The sequence below is a fragment of the Eleutherodactylus coqui genome, chromosome 12, assembly GCF_035609145.1.
Source record: "Eleutherodactylus coqui strain aEleCoq1 chromosome 12, aEleCoq1.hap1, whole genome shotgun sequence".
NCBI classification, from domain to species: Eukaryota; Metazoa; Chordata; class Amphibia; order Anura; family Eleutherodactylidae; genus Eleutherodactylus; species Eleutherodactylus coqui.
The window spans coordinates 85,344,696-85,362,401 of NC_089848.1; the positions used below are offsets into that span (position 1 = coordinate 85,344,696).

Consider the following 17,706-nt stretch of genomic DNA (forward strand, 5'->3'; position numbering starts at 1 on the left):
AACATAGTAACATAGTATGTAAGGCTGAATGAAGACAATGTCCATCTAGTCCAGCCTGTCTATCCTCCTGTGTTGATCCAGAGGAAGGCAAAAAACCCCAAGGACAGAAAACAATTTAGCCCTTTTGGGGAAAAAATTCCTTCCTCACTCCCTAATGGCAATCAGACTGTTCCCTGGATCAACCCCTAATAGTTCCCACCTGCCTGTATACCCGGATTGACAATTAACCTAAGACTTGTATCCTATAATGTCCTTCCTCTCCAGAAAGACATCAAGTCCCCTTTTAAACTCCTCTATGGATTTTGCCATCACCACTTCCTCTGGCAGAGAGTTCCACAGTCTAACTGCTCTTACAGTAAAGAATCCCCTTCTATGTTGGTGATGAAACCTGCTTTCCTCTAATCGTAACGGATGCCCTCTTGTTACCGTCGCGGTCCTGGGTATAAACAGATCTTGGGAGAGATCCTTGTATTGTCCCCTCATGTTCTTATACATGGTTATTTGATCACCTCTTAGCCGTCTTTTTTCCAGGGTGAATAATCCCAATTTGGATAGCCTCTCTGGGTATTCCAGTCCCGTCATTCCATGTATTAGTTTAGTTGCCCTTCTTTGAATTCCCTCAAGCACTGTGACATCTTTCCTGAGCACCGGTGACCAGAACTGTGCGCAGTATTCCATGTGAGGTCTGACAAGTGCCTTATATAATGGAAGGATAATGTTCTCGTCCCTCGCCCCTATACCTCTTTTAATGCACCCCAAGACTTTATTTGCCTTTGCAGCAGCTGACTGGCATTGGTTACTCCAGTTCAGTCTACAATGCACTAGTACCCCCAGATCCTTTTCCATATCACTTTTCCCCAGCGGTACCCCATTAAGTGAATATTGGTGACATCCGTTTCTCCTGCCCATGTGCATAGTCTTACATTTTTCAACATTGAACTTCATTTGCCATTTTTCTGCCCAAGCCCCCAGCTTATCTAGATCTGTTTGTAGCGGTACATTGTCTTCCGTTGCATTAATTATATTGTATAATTTTGTGTCATCTGCAAATATTGATATTTTGCTGTGCAGCCCCTCTACCAGGTCATTGATAAATATGTTGAACAGAGTGGCAGAGGTGAGGAAAAAGAAAAAAACAAACATTCACTGAAAAAGCCAAAAATACCTGAAGGTCTGCAAAGCAGACACGGTCGCCATAGGCACGATCGCCATAAGGCAGGCACAATCGCCACCGGCACAATCGCCGTAGGGCAGGCGCAATGGCCTTAAGCCCTGAGGATATGTAGTAAGCCAGACAATAATGGGCTGGGTTGAGTGGGTGACTGCATATTAGCTTGCCAGGAACAAGTTGCTCCTCCACACATTATTGTCTGGCTTACTACATATCCTCAGGGCTTAAGGCCATTGCGCCTGCCCTACGGCGATTGTGCCGGTGGCGATTGTGCCTGCCTTATGGCGATCGTGCCTATGGCGACCGTGTCTGCTTTGCAGACCTTCAGGTATTTTTGGCTTTTTCAGTGAATGTTTGTTGAACAGAGTGGGGTCTAATACTGAACCCTGTGGCACCCCGCTAGCGACTGTGGTCCAATCAGAGTACGAACCCTTTATTACCACCCTCTGCTTTCTATCTCTGAGCCAATTTTTTACCCATTGTAGGTTATCAAGTACACGGTATAGATAGAAGGGAATGACACAGGCGCAGACTACACTTAGGGTTTGTTCCGTAATTTCTATTCATGGAGACATGTAGATTTACCTAACAGCTGCATACACAAAATGGTAAGATATTTAGATTCAGGGATATTTGCAAAGTTGTTTCATTCTTTTTTTTACTGGAGATACATTATAAAAATGATTACATGGCCAAACAAACCCTCTACATAGGTAATCCTCCATGGAGAATATGGGTAATCTGTCAATCGGAGGATAAGAAAATAAACTAAAATAACTTAGCTGTAATAACTGTTGTATATTACTGCTGTATTCATGGCAGTATAGCAAGTAAATTAGTTAGACGAGGTATCCAGCAAACATGAGTTTCAGGAGCGTTCTTCTACATATTAACTGATAGAAGTTACACCTTATTAAAATGGTATAGTTAGGCTAGCGCCTCGAAAGGATTAAAATAAATAAAAAGATGTAAAAAGAGATGTTCTGGACTTATCTGCTGTAGGCACATGGACCCAGTGTTCAATGTCGTAACCAGGCAACACACCGACAGTCCTGGTCTTCGTATCTTAGGGTGGCTTCACATGAGCATGTGTCTGTGCATACATAGGTGCGTACATATGTGCGCACCCCTGCATGTGCAAAAACACGCGTGTATGCAGGTGCGCATTGCCTTTAATGAAGCTGTGCCTGCTGCTGGCGGCTCCATTGAAGGCAATGGTCTGTCAGCACCCCATAATTGTTTTTCAGGAAAGGCTTTAAATATAAGCCCTTCCCTGAAAAACAAGCCAAAGTAGTGTAAAAAAAAACACATACTCACCTTCCTTCAGCTGCCTGGGCTCAGCCGCATCCTCTCTGTGCTGTCCCCAGCTCTGCAATGCAGTTCTTTGAGCAGCAGGGAATTAAAATCCCCGCCTGCTGAAAGAGCTGCTTCTGGTTGGCTGAGGCGCTCAGCCAAACACAGGCAGCTCTCGCTGAACGAATGACAGGCGAGAGCTGCCTGTAATTGGCTGAGCCCCCTGTGATTGGCTCCCCTGCACTGCTGTCCAGCACTTTCTGCAGGCAGGGATTCAAAAATCCCTGCCTCCTGAAAGAGCTGTGCTGATTGGCTGAACGCTCAGCCAATTACAGCCAATTCATTCATGAATAGCTAAGCGCTGGCTGTAATTGTCTGAGAGTTCAGCCAATCAGCACAGCCCTTTCAGAAAGCTGAAAGTGCTGGACAGCAGTGCAGGGGAGCCAGCCGGAGGACGCGTCTGAGCTGTGGAGAGGTGAGTCATTTTTTTTTTGTTTTTTTATCCAGCTAATGATGATTTTCAGGGAAGGGCTTATATTTCAAGTCCTTCCCTGAAAATCACACTTCGGGCGTTGCCGCAAACCACTGCTTTCAATGGGGCCAGCAGCAGCACCCAACTTATTGAAAGCAATGGGATAGCATGCTGCACTTCTGCCACAGCTGTGACAGCTGTGGCAGAAGTCCGTGGTATTCTCCCTATGTCTTCAATGGGGCTAGCGCTGCTGCCGCTGACCCCATTGACAACACTGGTGATATTCCAGCGTTTTTCTTGTGCTGCGAGGCGAGTCTTTTCATTTGCTCTCGCTGCGCAAGAGAGAATAAAACACCAGTGGGTGTCCACCCTTTGGCATACAATCCAATGAAGGAGAGCCACATGGGATCCAGAAAACTCCAAAAGGAGTTTTCGGGAAATGGAACAAAACAAATTTTTAAAAATTTATTAAAAATTTCTGCACTCATAAGAGAACTTCCTAATCAAGAAATTGGATATATGAAATAAGAACTTCTCTTATGAGCGCAGGAAATTTGTATTAATTTTTTAAAATTTGTTCTGTCCTACCTTATTAAAATGTTTTCTTATGGAACTGTGAAAATAAAAAAGAGCAACATAAAACTAGTCCTCCAAACAAACTCTATCGTCCTCCAAAGTCATCCACACAATTCCCATCATCTTCCACATGACCCACTCAAAGTCCTCCCCACAAGTCCCATCATCATCGACAGTCCCCCAAACAAGCTTCATCATCCCTCAAATACCCCCCACCTCGTCATCTATGTGAGCTTGTCTGTATGCGGAAGCTTCTATCCTGTTGCTACCAGGTATAGCCTACAGTGTTCTCCAGATTCAGCCTCAGAGTGCCCCCTTCCAGGCCTGGTTACGGTTGCACACCCTGTGACCACGATCATTATGCCCTGGCTCTTAATAATGAAATAAAAATACTTACCTGCCTCACTAAGTCAACACGAGCAATTGTAAAGTCTAATGGTGTAAAAAATCTTATAATGTTTTAAGTCGGTTCATGATTTTATACGAGTGCAAAGGTGTACATAGCCTTAAAGTGAAAGGATCGTAAGATTCTTTATTTCATCTACAACCCAAAGATGTATTCCTGCTAATGCAATTTTCTTACATTCCCATTTAACTATTGACTACTCTAATTGGAACCAGACTACTTTTATTTGCTTTTCAGCAGGTATCATCTGTTCAGCCACATATTGAGCATTTGTTATCAAATTAGCCATTTACCTACTGAACTGGTCCATGTATGGATTACTCTAATGGACATTAGCTGTGAGAAATAGATTTTATGGAGTCAGTTTCAATGCTCCATGGATAGAAGAAGGAAGCAGAATGGAACAGAAGATACAAGTCCTATCATATATCACAAGACTGAAATTATGGAATCCCAACAGCTCTATAATTTTCATAGTAGGACTCATCACATCATTGATTTCTATAGTTTATTTCATGTTTTTAGTCACCAGGGTATTACAAGTAATAATTTGGCTCCATAGCAAATATCAAGTGCAGCCCCATAAGAGTTGGACTGTGGCTTATTGTACCCAACAGTGGAAATAATGATCCTCCATCTATACAGTAATTGTTTAAGTCGGAAACAATGGAGACACACACTGTATGGCCACTTTATTAGTAGCCCCATCCCTTTCACAATAATTGCTTCTCTGTAAGGAAATTAGACCTGTGACCCCGGAGTGCAGCATACAAGCAAGCGGCAAGTTTTCCATGGATTAGTTTCATGTGAATCCACATTAGAATGGAAAAATCCAGCAATCTGAGCGACTTTCATAGAATCATAGAATGGTAGAGTTGGAAGGGAACTCCAGGGTCATCTGGTCCAACCTCATGCTCAGTGCGGGATCACAAAATAACTAGATGTCTGTCCAGCCTTTGTTTGAATACTTCCATTGAAGGAGAACTCACCACCTCCTGTGGTAACCAGCTCCACTCATTGATCACCCTCACTGTCAAAAAGTTTTTTCTAATATCTAATTTGTGTCTCCTCCCTTTCAGTTTCATCCCATTGCTTCTAGTCTTTCCTCGTTCAGATGAGAATAGGCCTGATCCCTCTGCACTGTGACAGCCCTTCAGATATTTGTAGACAGCTAATAAGTCTCCTCTCAGCCTTCTCTTCTGCAAGCTAAACATTCCCAGATCCTTTAACCGTTCCTCATAGGACATGATATGCAGACCACTCACAATCTTGGATACTCTTCCCTGAACTTTCTCCAGTTTGTCTGTATGTTTTTTAAAGTGGGGTGCCCAGAACTGGACACAGTATTTCAGATGAGGTTTGACTAAGGAAGAGTAGAGGGGGATAATTATCTCACGTGATCTAGACTCTATGCTTCTCTTAATACATCCCAGAATTGTGTTTTCCTTTTTGGCTGCTGCATCACATTGTTGACTCATATACAGTCTATGATCTATTAGTATACCCAAGTCTTTTCACATGTGCAGCTTTGCCCAATTCATCCCATTCTGTGTGTGGTTTCTTCAGTTTTCTTGCCCAGATGTAGGACTTTGCATTTCTCCTTGTTGAATACCATTCTGTTAGTCAGCGCCCACTGTTCAAGCTTTTCTAGATCTTTTTGAATGTGTTCTCTCTTTTTCCTATTGTTAGGTAGCCAGCCTAGCTTTGTGTCATCTGCAAATTTGATCAGTTTTCCATCAATTCCTTTCTCCAGGTCATTTATAAAAATGTTGAACAATACTGGGCCTAGGACAGAGCCTTGTGGTACCCCACTTGATACATTCTTCCACTTGGATGTGCAGCCATTTATGACCACTCTTTGAGTATAATCACTCAGCTAGTTGTGATTCCACCAAACAGTGTCAGCCATGTCAATCTCATATTTGGTCATTTTTTCAATAAGTATGGTATGAGGTACTTTGTCAAATGCTTTACTAAAGTCAAGATATACTATATCCACCACATTTCCCTGATCAACCTAGTTGGCGATTCTGTCATAGAAGAAAATTAGTTTTGTCTTGAATGACTTGCTTGTTACAAACCCATGCTGGCTCTGGTTAATTACTGCATTTTTTCCAAGTACTTTCATACATGCTGTTTACTAATTTGTTCAAAAACGTATTTCCCTGTATAAAAGTTAGTCTCACAGGCCTGTAGTTTCCTGGATCCACCTTCTTCCCTTTTTGAAGGTAGGGACAACATTTGCCCTTTTCCAATCTTCTGGGACTTCTCCTGTTATCTGGGAATTTTCAAAGATTATGGTGAGTGGTTCAGCAATTACCTCCGCTGCTTCCTTTAGTATCCTAGGATGCAATTCATCTGGACCTTGAGACTTAAATTCATTTAAGTTAGCTATGTGTTCCCTCATAGATAGCCTGCATTCTTTTACTTTCCCAATAGCACAGGGAAGATCAGTTGATGTTACATCTACTTTCTGAGAGAAAATAGATACAAAAAAGGATTTTAAAAGTTCGGCCTTCTCAACATCATTCTTAACCAATTCACCATTTTCATCCTGTAAGCATCCAATAGCATCTTTGACTTTTCTTTTGCTTTTGACATACCCCCAATATCATTTTTTATTGCTTTTGGCCTCTAGTGCATGACTCAATTCATTATTAGCTTTAGCTTTTCTGACACTTGCCCTACAGTTTCTGCAGACCACATTATATTCTTCTTTAGATATTCCCCCCTCTTTCCATTTGATAAACATATATTTCTTCCTTTTTAACATGTGTGCAAGTTCTGTGTTCATCTATCCTGGTTTCTTTAAATGCTTCCAATCCCTTCTTTTTTTAGGGATTGCTTTGAGAATCTAATTTTGCAATATTTCCCAACCTTTGTGGAAATTTCTGTCCTTAGGAACATCCAGCCATTGGACTTTAATTCGTGCTAGCCGGGACCAAGATTTCACTCCCAACCTTGTGAGGTCTCCTTGTGCAGTGGGGTGGAGAGTATACCGAGAATGGTGTAATCAAGGAAGAACTTCCAGTGAAAGGGATCCTGTAGACATAAACAACTTTTCAAAGAAAGGGGTCAGAGTAGGACATCAAGAATCAATATGATGAACAGGCGCTGCATACTCAAGCAAATTGCAGCTGAATGCAACACTAGTGCTCCAACTAACATGTCCAGATGCCCAACTTGTGGCTCCTTGGCACAGATAGGCTATAACAGCAGACAACCAGCTCCATTGGTGTCCAACTAGCGCCACTGGTGTTTGTTGAGAAACAGAAGAAAACACTCCAGCAGTCAAAATCGGATCACTGAGCAGTGGAAAAACATCACCTACTCAGATGAATCCAGGTTTCTGTTGCACTATGCTGATAGGATGGTCAAAATTTGGGGCAAGCAGCATGAATCGATGAACCCTTCCTGTTAGCTATTCAGATTATGTCCATAACCTCCATCTAATTTGTGGTAACTGCAAGAAGCTCCCTGTCAGCATGAGCCAATATTCCTGCAGAACAATTTCAACATCTAGTGGAATTGGTGTCACACCAATTGCTGTGGTTGTGAAGGCCAAAAGAGGTCTAACACGCTACTAGGTTGCGGTCTCTAATAAAGTGGGGGCCGGCATAGGCGGTATAACAATTTGTAAAGTCGCTTTTTTATTCTAGATGTACTGCAGCAATAAAAACGTGGTTGCAAAAAGGATACACACTTCTAGAAAATTGTAAAACAATCCCGACAAAATTAAGAAGGTGGAATTGTAATTTAAGCCATTATTTCATACTTGTGTTCATGTTCACTTTAACTGTACTTATTCTTTGTTCTGTTTTGACTTGTCTGCATCGTCATAAGTGAGAAATTGCAATAAAATAGAGACATACAGTGGGAGAGACAGACACAAGGAAACCAGCAACGGGCATGGAATACGTCTTATTATAGGGTGTTATCCCCAGCGGGATTTTCAATTCCCACTGCTAATTCAATGTCATACCACAGTGCACACATCCGAGCGCTCCGCATCAAGACATGATATTGGAATATGATATTATTCTGCATTGTTATTCAGGCTTAAAGCTCAGTGTGTTTGATTTGTGTTTAATAATTCAGTGAGAAAATTGATTTGTATACTGCATTTATTTGTTGTCTTAGATCGGGTGAGCGAGTGTAAGAAGAAGATTGAATGTCGATACAAATGTTAATTTCAGTAATTGAAGTTGGATTTGTCATTTTTGTTTACTATGACTATGTGAGTGATCAATCCCTGCATTTACTAAAGACATGGCACAACTCCTGTGACCAGAGAAAACTTGTGAGAAATCTAAATTTGCTCATAAATTTTTATATTCCTGATCGTATGGGGCAGTATTATAGTAGTTATATTCTTGTACATAGGGGCAGTATTATAGTAGTTATATTCTTGTACATAGGGGCAGTATTATAGTAGTTATATTCTTGTACATAGGGGCAGTATTATAGTAGTTATATTCTTGTACATAGGAGCAGTATAATAGTAGTTATATTCTTGTACATAGGAGGCAGTATTATAGGAGTTATATTCTTGTACATAGGAGCAGTATAATAGTAGTTATATTCTTGTACATAGGGGCAGTATTATAGTAGTTATATTCTTGTACATAGGAGGCAGTATTATAGTAGTTATATTCTTGTACATAGGGGGCAGTATTATAGTGGTTATATTCCTGTACATAGGGGGCAGTATTATAGTAGTTATATTCTTGTACATAGGGGCAGTATTATAGTAGTTATATTCTTGTACATAGGGGGCAGTATTATAGTAGTTATATTCTTGTACATAGGGGGCAGTATTATAGTAGTTATATTCTTGTATATAGGAGAAGTATTATAGTAGTTATATTCTTGTACATAGAGGGCAGTATTATAGTAGTTATATTCTTGTACATAGGGGGCAGTATTATAGTAGTTATACTCTTGTACTTAGGGGGCAGTATTATAGTAGTTATATTCTTGTACATAGGGAGCAGTATTATAGTAGTTATATTCTTGTACATAGGGGACAGTATTATAGTAGTTATATTCTTGTACATAGGGAGCAGTATTATAGTAGTTATATTCTTGTACATAAGGAGCAGTATTATAGTAGTTATATTCTTGTACATAGGGGGGCAGTATTATAGTAGTTATATTCTTGTACATAGGAGCAGTATTATAGTAGTTATATTCTTGTACATAGGGGACAGTATTATAGTAGTTATATTCTTGTATATAGGAGAAGTATTATAGTAGTTATATGCTTGTACATAGGGGGCAGTATTATAGTAGTTATATTCTTGTATATAGGAGAAGTATTATAGTAGTTATATTCTTGTACATAGGAGCAGTATTATAGTAGTTATATTCTGGTACATAGGGGGCAGTATTATAGTAGTTATATTCTTGTATATAGGAGAAGTATTATAGTAGTTATATTCTTGTACATAGGGAGCAGTATTATAGTAGTTATATTCTTGTACATAGGGGGCAGTATTATAGTAGTTATATTCTTGTACATAGGAGGCAGTATTATAGTAGTTATATTCTTGTACATAGGAGGCAGTATTATAGTAGTTATATTCTTGTACATAGAGGGCAGTATTATAGTAGTTATATTCTTGTACATAGGGGGCAGTATTATAGTAGTTATACTCTTGTACTTAGGGGGCAGTATTATAGTAGTTATATTCTTGTACATAGGGAGCAGTATTATAGTAGTTATATTCTTGTACATAGAGGGCAGTATTATAGTAGTTATAGTCTTGTACCTAGGATGTAGTATTTTAGAGTTCTTGTAGTCTTGCACATAGGGTGCCGTATTGCAGTGGTTATATTATTGTACATACTAAGCAGCATTGTATTAGTTATAAATGTGTACAAAAGGAGCAGCATTATTGCAATTATATTCCTGCATAGTACTGAGTGTTGAACAGTTTTTACACTCTTGACTTACACTCTGTATTCACCCAATATTACTCTGTGCAACTATTTGTATGAGTGCTTTGAGCAGGTACAAGGAAACAACATTTCGCAGCCGCACATTGTTCATATGAATCAGCCATTACAAAATAGGTGAAAACCCGAACAACTTGTTGAAAAAAAACTCATTGGAGTTGAACATAACTTTCTCTATTAACACTGGCTGGCATACCACCTCCGAAGGATTTGCAGGTATTCACCTAGCAACAGAAGCCTGTACTAGTAACATCCTGCCCACTAAAAGAGTATTCTTCTTTTTTTGGATACCCCCTCATATTGCTTGCAGACCTCTAATGCTGTCCAACTGGTGCTGGCCAAGATTTAATAAATTACTATTATCGAGCCCTTCGTGGTCACCTTTCCTCTGTGGGAATCAGTATGTCCCATCATTCTTAGCTATAGAAAAGCAGTGTCTGCCGACAGAGTTAGTTCTATCCCCATCCCATTTATCAGCCTACAGGAAAAGCAGATTACAGGGAATCATAGACTCCCAATTTGCAATTCATCTTGAAGTGATCAGGGAGCTCAATACTATTTACATATGAGATGTATGAGAACTGCAGTTTACAGACATCTGCCCAGTTAATGCAAGTGATGATGAGGTGTTTATGCAAGATGAGTTACCAACAAAACAAATATCACCTTCTGGCCTTTTTATCTCTATGACTGCCAAAGTGGGAAGCAGACTGGAGACATCTTTATAATTATAGCTCTGCATCCAACACCATCAATTTCTTAAAGCATTTGTTGTGAGTAAAGCATTGTAATCATAACCATTTATTTCATAAATTGTAGCAAAGATAAGAAAGCAAATGGATTTGCTGAAATGGCAGATATTTTTTTTAGATAGCGATACAGTTAACCAAGGGGAAAAGCTCTTAAGAAGAGTAAGCATCTCCCTATATAATGTAGGATCATGACTTTAAAGGGGTTGTAGCTGAATAACAAGATATTCTCTATCCACAGGAGAAGCGATATCCTGCTGAATGGTGGGGGTCTCACCGATCTCCAGAACCGGAAGTCCTGTGTCCCCCTCTTACTGTCATTGCAGGGATGCTTCTCCCTCCGGCAGTGACATCACAGTCAATGAAGCATTGGCCAAGCACGTGTGGTTGGTGCTCCATTCATACCCAAAGGCTTACCCATTGACTATCTTCGCAATTCCATTGGAAATTAATGGAGCAGCAATGCTCTTGCGTGACCATTGCTTCATTTAGTCTCTTCGTCACTGTAGGGGGTGCAGTAAGCCCACAGTGAGGAGGACAGGAATTCAGGATCCCCATTCTCAGGTCAGTGGTAATACTCCCATCAATCAGCAAGTTGTCCCTTATCCTTTGGACAAGGGAGATTCGGTGTTTGAAAATTGCACCATTTTCACTGCATGTATATGTACCCCTTTAGTGCGTTTTTGGTGCCTATGCCTTTTTGTAAATTGTGCAAAAGAAATACAAAAAGACCAAATTGACATAATCTTCTTTTATACTTTCACCAGCAAGATGCACAAAAAATGCAGCAAATGCACATGTTAGATGCATATTACTGCATATTTTATAGTGTTCTCATAGACTTGAATGGTTGATCATGGGACATAAGTACAGAACAAAATAGGGCATGCTGCAATTTTTTTTCATGTGCGTAAAATACACCGGTAAGAATGCAAGTCTGAATACATCAAGGAAAAGAAATAGTGTTGAATGCTGTCTGTATTGCATTAATAAAAAATACGGATGTAATACGGACAGACAATACACCACTGTGAGCCCTCATTCTGGTAAACTCCCTGAAGGGTTGTCTTACAATAGGCCATAAATGTGTGATCTGAGGGGAGGGGGTTAACACCCAGAGTAACTCTACAAGAAAGAAGTAGAAGTCTTGGCAGTGCTCTTCCAACCATCGGAAATTTCTGGCTGATGGGCGGGCCCAGAGAATGTCACAAAATAATACCCCAGAGCATAACACTGCTGCCACCAGCTTGTGTTCTTTCAGAAATGGTTGCAGGATGTTTGTTCTCTGATGTTTCTTGCCTTATATGCCAAACATCCATTCGTTCGATGAAGCAGAAAACGTGGCTCATCAGAGAAAGCAACCCTTTGTCAATCAGTGGGGAAATGAGCCACAAATTCTAAATTTAGAGTAGAGTAAGATGCAGTCCACCATCAGGGCTGCTGGTACTCTTTACCTGCTGTAATCTGTTTGTAATCTAGTAGATGTCCTAGTTCACTATACTCTCATATCTGAACTGAAGTCATTCTGATATACTGCATCTTACCTTACTGTAGATTTAGACCCTACCTTGTGGCTCATTTCCCCATGAGTTTCTAAACCCTAGGACTCTGTAGGGGTGGAAAGACCTATACACTATTTCTGAACTAGAGGATTATCTAGGAAGTGAGGTTCTACTCACCCCATCTGGCATTGCCATTTAGGACGTATCTCTTGACGCTCTTAAAATCCTGTCTGTTACAGTCTGGTCAAACTAGGATTATTTATATGTTTGTCTGTTTATACACGTTCTCCCTATAGATTACATGTTAATCTGTATGTCTGTCTTGAAAGCCCATGCTTTAACCCTTTGCAATCCAATTTTGGATTCAGGGTTTTCTAGGGGGCTTTCTCTTTCTGTCATTATACAATGTCGCCATCTGCTGGCTACAGCCAGTACTGCGGTATGTGACATGCTGGAGAGGCCCCCGACAACAGAGCAGCCAGTAATCTACAGTAAGAATACCCTTCCGGACGTCTTCCAACATCGGAGCTGTACAGCCTTCAATCAGAATGTCTTTAGACGTCAGACAGTGGATTGGAAAGGGTTAATAGGTATATTAATAAACTTTAGATTTTAATTGATCTATTTGGTGAAGGGCTTTATATACTTAGTGGACTGTTTCTGCCTCAGTGAAGTTATTTTTATTTGGTATATTTTTATGTTTAGCTTTTTATCATTATTACCCATTATTCTCTATTGAAGATCCTCATGCTTCTGCCATTTCTTTTGAAAGCTTTGCCTTCAATGAAATATGAAATTTTATTTAAAAATATTATTTACTTGTAGAGGAGGTTAAAAGAAATACTTGTCTTCGCCTTTAATTATAAGTCCTCTTTTACCGTACTTGCATTCACGGGGAACTGCACCTGCGTCTCTTTCAGTGAATACAGGCCTGGATGTTTATATTTTCGTACATACAAGATCGCGTTTTGTGGCGGATCGCTTTCTTTGGTCTATTGTAATTGTACTTTCACATAATAACTTTTCTCTTTTTGATGGTTCGTCTAATCTTGAGACTTGATTCATTAGGTGGTGTAATTAATCAGTGTCTCTAAATGTCATTACCATGGTTACAGCTAATGAACTGTAATAGAGCCTATCAATGGTGGCAGAAACGCAAAGAAAATGCTGCCTGATCAAAGTTGTAAAATGAAAGGAAGTGAAACGTAAAAAAAAAAATAGAATTTCTGGAAAATTATTAAGAAACGTATAGAAAAAAATGTTAATAAATGGGGAAGAACATGAATTAAAATATGTAATCATATTTTCCTATGTATTTGTAAATTTTTGTGTTTTTTATTATTTTTATATAAATTGTTCTGAAGGTTTGCCTTTAAGTGCTATTGCTCAGTATATTGGAATAGGATTCTGTCACCACCTATGAGCACCATAGCTATGTTATGGTGCACATAGGGTAGGTAAGATCCCAGGAGTCTGGGGATGTATTTTTTAAACTTACCCATTTACCCATTCCTGTGCTGTCAGCCCTGATAGTTAGCACATGAGCAGTGCCAAGGACTCATGTCTGCACGCTGAGCGCATGCACTCTCATGAAGAGCAATGTAAGTCCATGAGCACAGCCTGCAGATAGGAGTCTACTGCACTATCCGCACACATCAGCTTTCAGGGAGTGACAGCTCGGGATTGGGGAGCCCGGTAAAATAATACATCCCCAATACATCGCTATGAACAATATAACTTAGTTTATAGTTCTCATAGGTGGTGACAGGTTCCCTTTAAGATAAAATATTATTATTTTCACCCAAGGTGTGAAAATTCTCACTATTTATAAAAAGAAGTATAGTCACAGATACATTTAGAACTCTACACTGTCCTCTTTTGTGTTAACTACTTTTTAGGAATAATCATTAATTTGTGTAGATGAGGATTAACACTATATCTGGCCTTTATATGACATTTTTCCCCAGTATTCCTCTCTGCAGACTGTATCTGTGATTTTCAGTTCTTTCTACCTGGACTTCTGCATGAGGTGTCATTCAACACACCACTCCTTCCTTTTCCTTGCCTTCCATCCTCCTATTTGTACTCTTCAATTATCAGGAGGAGTCATCCCCCTCCTTCATTTATTGTGTTCCTTTTTGTGTCTGTTACTAAAGACGGATTTCACTTCCCAACATGCTGTGGACAGCAAATTATATAAGAGAGACCCCTAGTCGACAGCACTTTAGAGGAATTGTTCAGCACAGAAATGTCATTTTAGGTCAGTAGAGTTGTACTTTTCCTTGTTACCACATTGGCTATCATCTTAATATAATTTGTCTCATAGTGTGGTGACTAGAAATGAACGAGCATACTTGCTAAGGCAAACTACTTGAGCGGGTAGTGCCTTATGCGAGTACCTGCCCGCTCGTCTCTAAAGATTCGGGTGCCGGCGGGGGGCGGGGAGAGCGGGGAGGAATGGGGTGGGAGATCTCTCTCTCTCACTCTCTCCCCCTCCGCTCCTCCCTGCTCACTCCCGCAACTCACCGCTCTCCCCCGCCAGCACCCAAATCTTTAGAGACGAGCGGGCAGGTACTCGCATAAGGCACTACTCGCTTGAGTAGTTTGCCTTAGCGAGTACGCTTACTCATCTCTAGTGGTGACCATTTAAGAGAACCACATTAAAAGCAAATGGCCAATGTATTATAAAAGCCTTATGGAAGACCTTGCAGTAATACCTTATTGGGTTTTGTAAAATCTCAAATTCTCTACTGTTGGCCTACAAATATGTCAACATCCCTAGGCCGTTCATGACAACCCGTAGCCTGTAGTTCATTGACAAACTCTACACGGCCACAAATTCCCTACAACAGCTACTAGTTTCATAAAGCGCAAAACTTTGGCTTCACCATCTACACAGAATTTTGGGATCCCAAAGTTTACTGCCGAAATGCATGAATGATTGGACCTTCCCTATCATAACATCCTATTTTAGGCTGAAAACATGGCATCTATGTATCTTTTCCCAACATTTTTGAATCACAAGTTAGTGCTCAGCCTCTGATAATCTGCGATAATCTGCATCTAGCACGGGTTAAATTGTGTTAAGCACTTTCTATTAGCAATAATGGACATTAATGAAAATGAGCTGGAAACCGCAACTTAATAAGCCATGATTATCGGAACATCATGTTCACCAGGCTCGGCAAAAATGAAATAATATTTCATTATTTAAGCAAAAGCTAGTCTGTCTGAGAGGTTACAGCAATATCAAAGTGCAGTAAAATGGAAGTATGAAAGTAGAATTCAATTTAAAGATCCTAAAGATATATCAGCTAAAGGATGGGGAATCTGATCCAGTTTCAGGTGCCACCTCTGCACTCATTATAGCTGCATTCTCGGATGCTGAGACATTTATAGGCATTATGAATAGTGTTGAGTGAACTATAGCCATAGACTCTTGTTTCGGGTCGAGTTATGCGTAAAGGTCTGTTCCCACAAACCCGAACTGGGCTTTTAGCAAAATTCTAATCAAAAGAGGGTTCTACCGATTCGGTTCGCTCAACACTAGTCCTGAACACTGGTGTATAACATTGTCTAAGAGCCATAAAAGCCCTATATAATACTCTCAGAGTGTTATACTGAACTTTTATGGCTCTTAATAATATCTTTATCTATATAGCGCCAACTTATTCCACAGCGCTTACAGGACAGGGGGAACAGAAACAAAACCCCGGTTATATGTAGTAATCAATTGATGGGGATAGTAAGGGTGAGGGGCCTGCTCTAACGAGCTTTTATACTAACGGTATGAATAATGAGGTGATGCAGAAGGTAAAGGGGCTGGAGATGTGCAAGGTATGGCGAGGTGGAGAGTGTGGCGTGCTTTTCTGGTTTGAACTTAGAAGCTTGGTTTGAACTAATTTTGCAAAAGTTCAGTGGACTGTCCGAACCAAACTTTTTAGAAGTTCACTTTCTCAGAACACGAGATAGCAAGGAGTATATTACCTGCAGTAAAGCTTCTGTGCTGTTCCTGTAATCCACTGGTTCTGGGTCCCACTTTTGGCTGTCCAAGATGGTCACATCAATTTTCTAAGTAGCTAATCCACACTGTGCACTGCTCTCTGATTGGCCAGTGCTGATCATGTGAAAAGCTCTGACCAATCACAAAGCAGGTATAGTTCATTGGTAGTCTAACAGTAGTAATGCACAGTGGGGATTAGGTAGCTTGAGTACTGCATCAGCCATCTTGGATGGCCGAAACCGAGACCTGAAACTGGCAAATCGGAAGAGTGGCAAGAAGAACAAAGGCAGGTAATATAACCCCATCCAACTCAGGTCCTGTGACAGAATTTTGTCCTGAAATGGAAGGGTCACTTTAGTGAGAGACTTTTAATTTCTAGTATTACACATGGTTGCCGTGTTATATTTAATAGAATATGGAAAGACACAGGTAGTGTTTTAGGATCCAGAACTTCACAAAGTGCTGAAACATACATCAGTAAGGAAGTGGGGGACCTTAAATAATCTGCATAGAATTTAAAATAGAGGCCAAAATAGACTTTAAAATAAATAAGGTTTCCCTATTTGTGTTTCAATCATAAGGAATCTCCCGTTGCAATGTCACCTTCTTCTAAGTTTGTTGTTGGGGTAGTTGCTATGCAGCTGTCCCGCAGCTGATCCAATAGTTGTTCAACTGATAACACTGCTGCAGAGGATGAGTTCCACTTTGGCTAACTTCTCTTTAAATATTCTTGGCTTCTGCAGTGTGGTGCTGGTTATAATGTAAACAATGGACAATTAAATCCAGTATTCCTTGCTTAATTCTAGCACCTTGTTCTAGCCAAGCTTGCTCTTGTCAGAGAAGTCTTATTCTATCCTATGGTTATGTCTAGTCCAGTAATTGCTTCATGGTTTTGTCTGCTCTTTCACTATTTGTATCTGCATAATCTTTTTCATAGTTCAACTTGCTTTGTTTGGCTTTTTTTTCGGGGGGGGGGGTGATCCTAGTGCCTTTTCATTGTTTGTCATTAGGAATAATTGATGGTTACCAGTGGTGTCTGGTGATGTCAGGGTCAGTGTCAGGAATAGATTAGCTAGAAACATTGGGGTAGCTAGCATTAGGGTTAGGTATAGCAGGTTGTTATTTCTGTTTCCATCAACCTCCTGCTCAATTATCTGACTGTGATCATCATCATCCAATTACTTTTCACTTTATGCCCAGGGTTTTCATCTTGAGTTATGTCTAAAATCCCGAAATTAATCAGGATGAAATCCCTGTATAGAAGCTATGTCTGCCAATGGAAATTAATTGGTCTCTGTTTCAACAGGTTTTCATTTGTTTCTGGAATTTTGTGCCAGAAAGAATAACGTAGTGAACATATTACCCTCTACTGACCAGATATATGCCTTTTTATGTTGATTATTAAGTGACCTTAGGCTAGACCACCATAAAAATATAGTGGCCTAGGCAAAAGGTGACTTGGAATACCCATGATAGTAATAGCTGAGGCTCGACTGTCTGCTGACAGCTAGGCTTCTACTCTAATGGCCAGGTGTAGAGAAATCGCCAATCCTATTTGTTTAATCCCTTCTATGCC

At 40.2% G+C, this 17,706-nt stretch overlaps 1 protein-coding gene across 1 annotated transcript in view; it reads right to left on the bottom strand.

The window, feature by feature from the left end:
• The window catches only part of NXPH1 (neurexophilin 1), a 346,039-nt gene that overhangs the window by 290,362 nt on the left and 37,971 nt on the right, over positions 1-17,706 (bottom strand). The gene's annotated exons all lie outside the window — the stretch shown is intronic.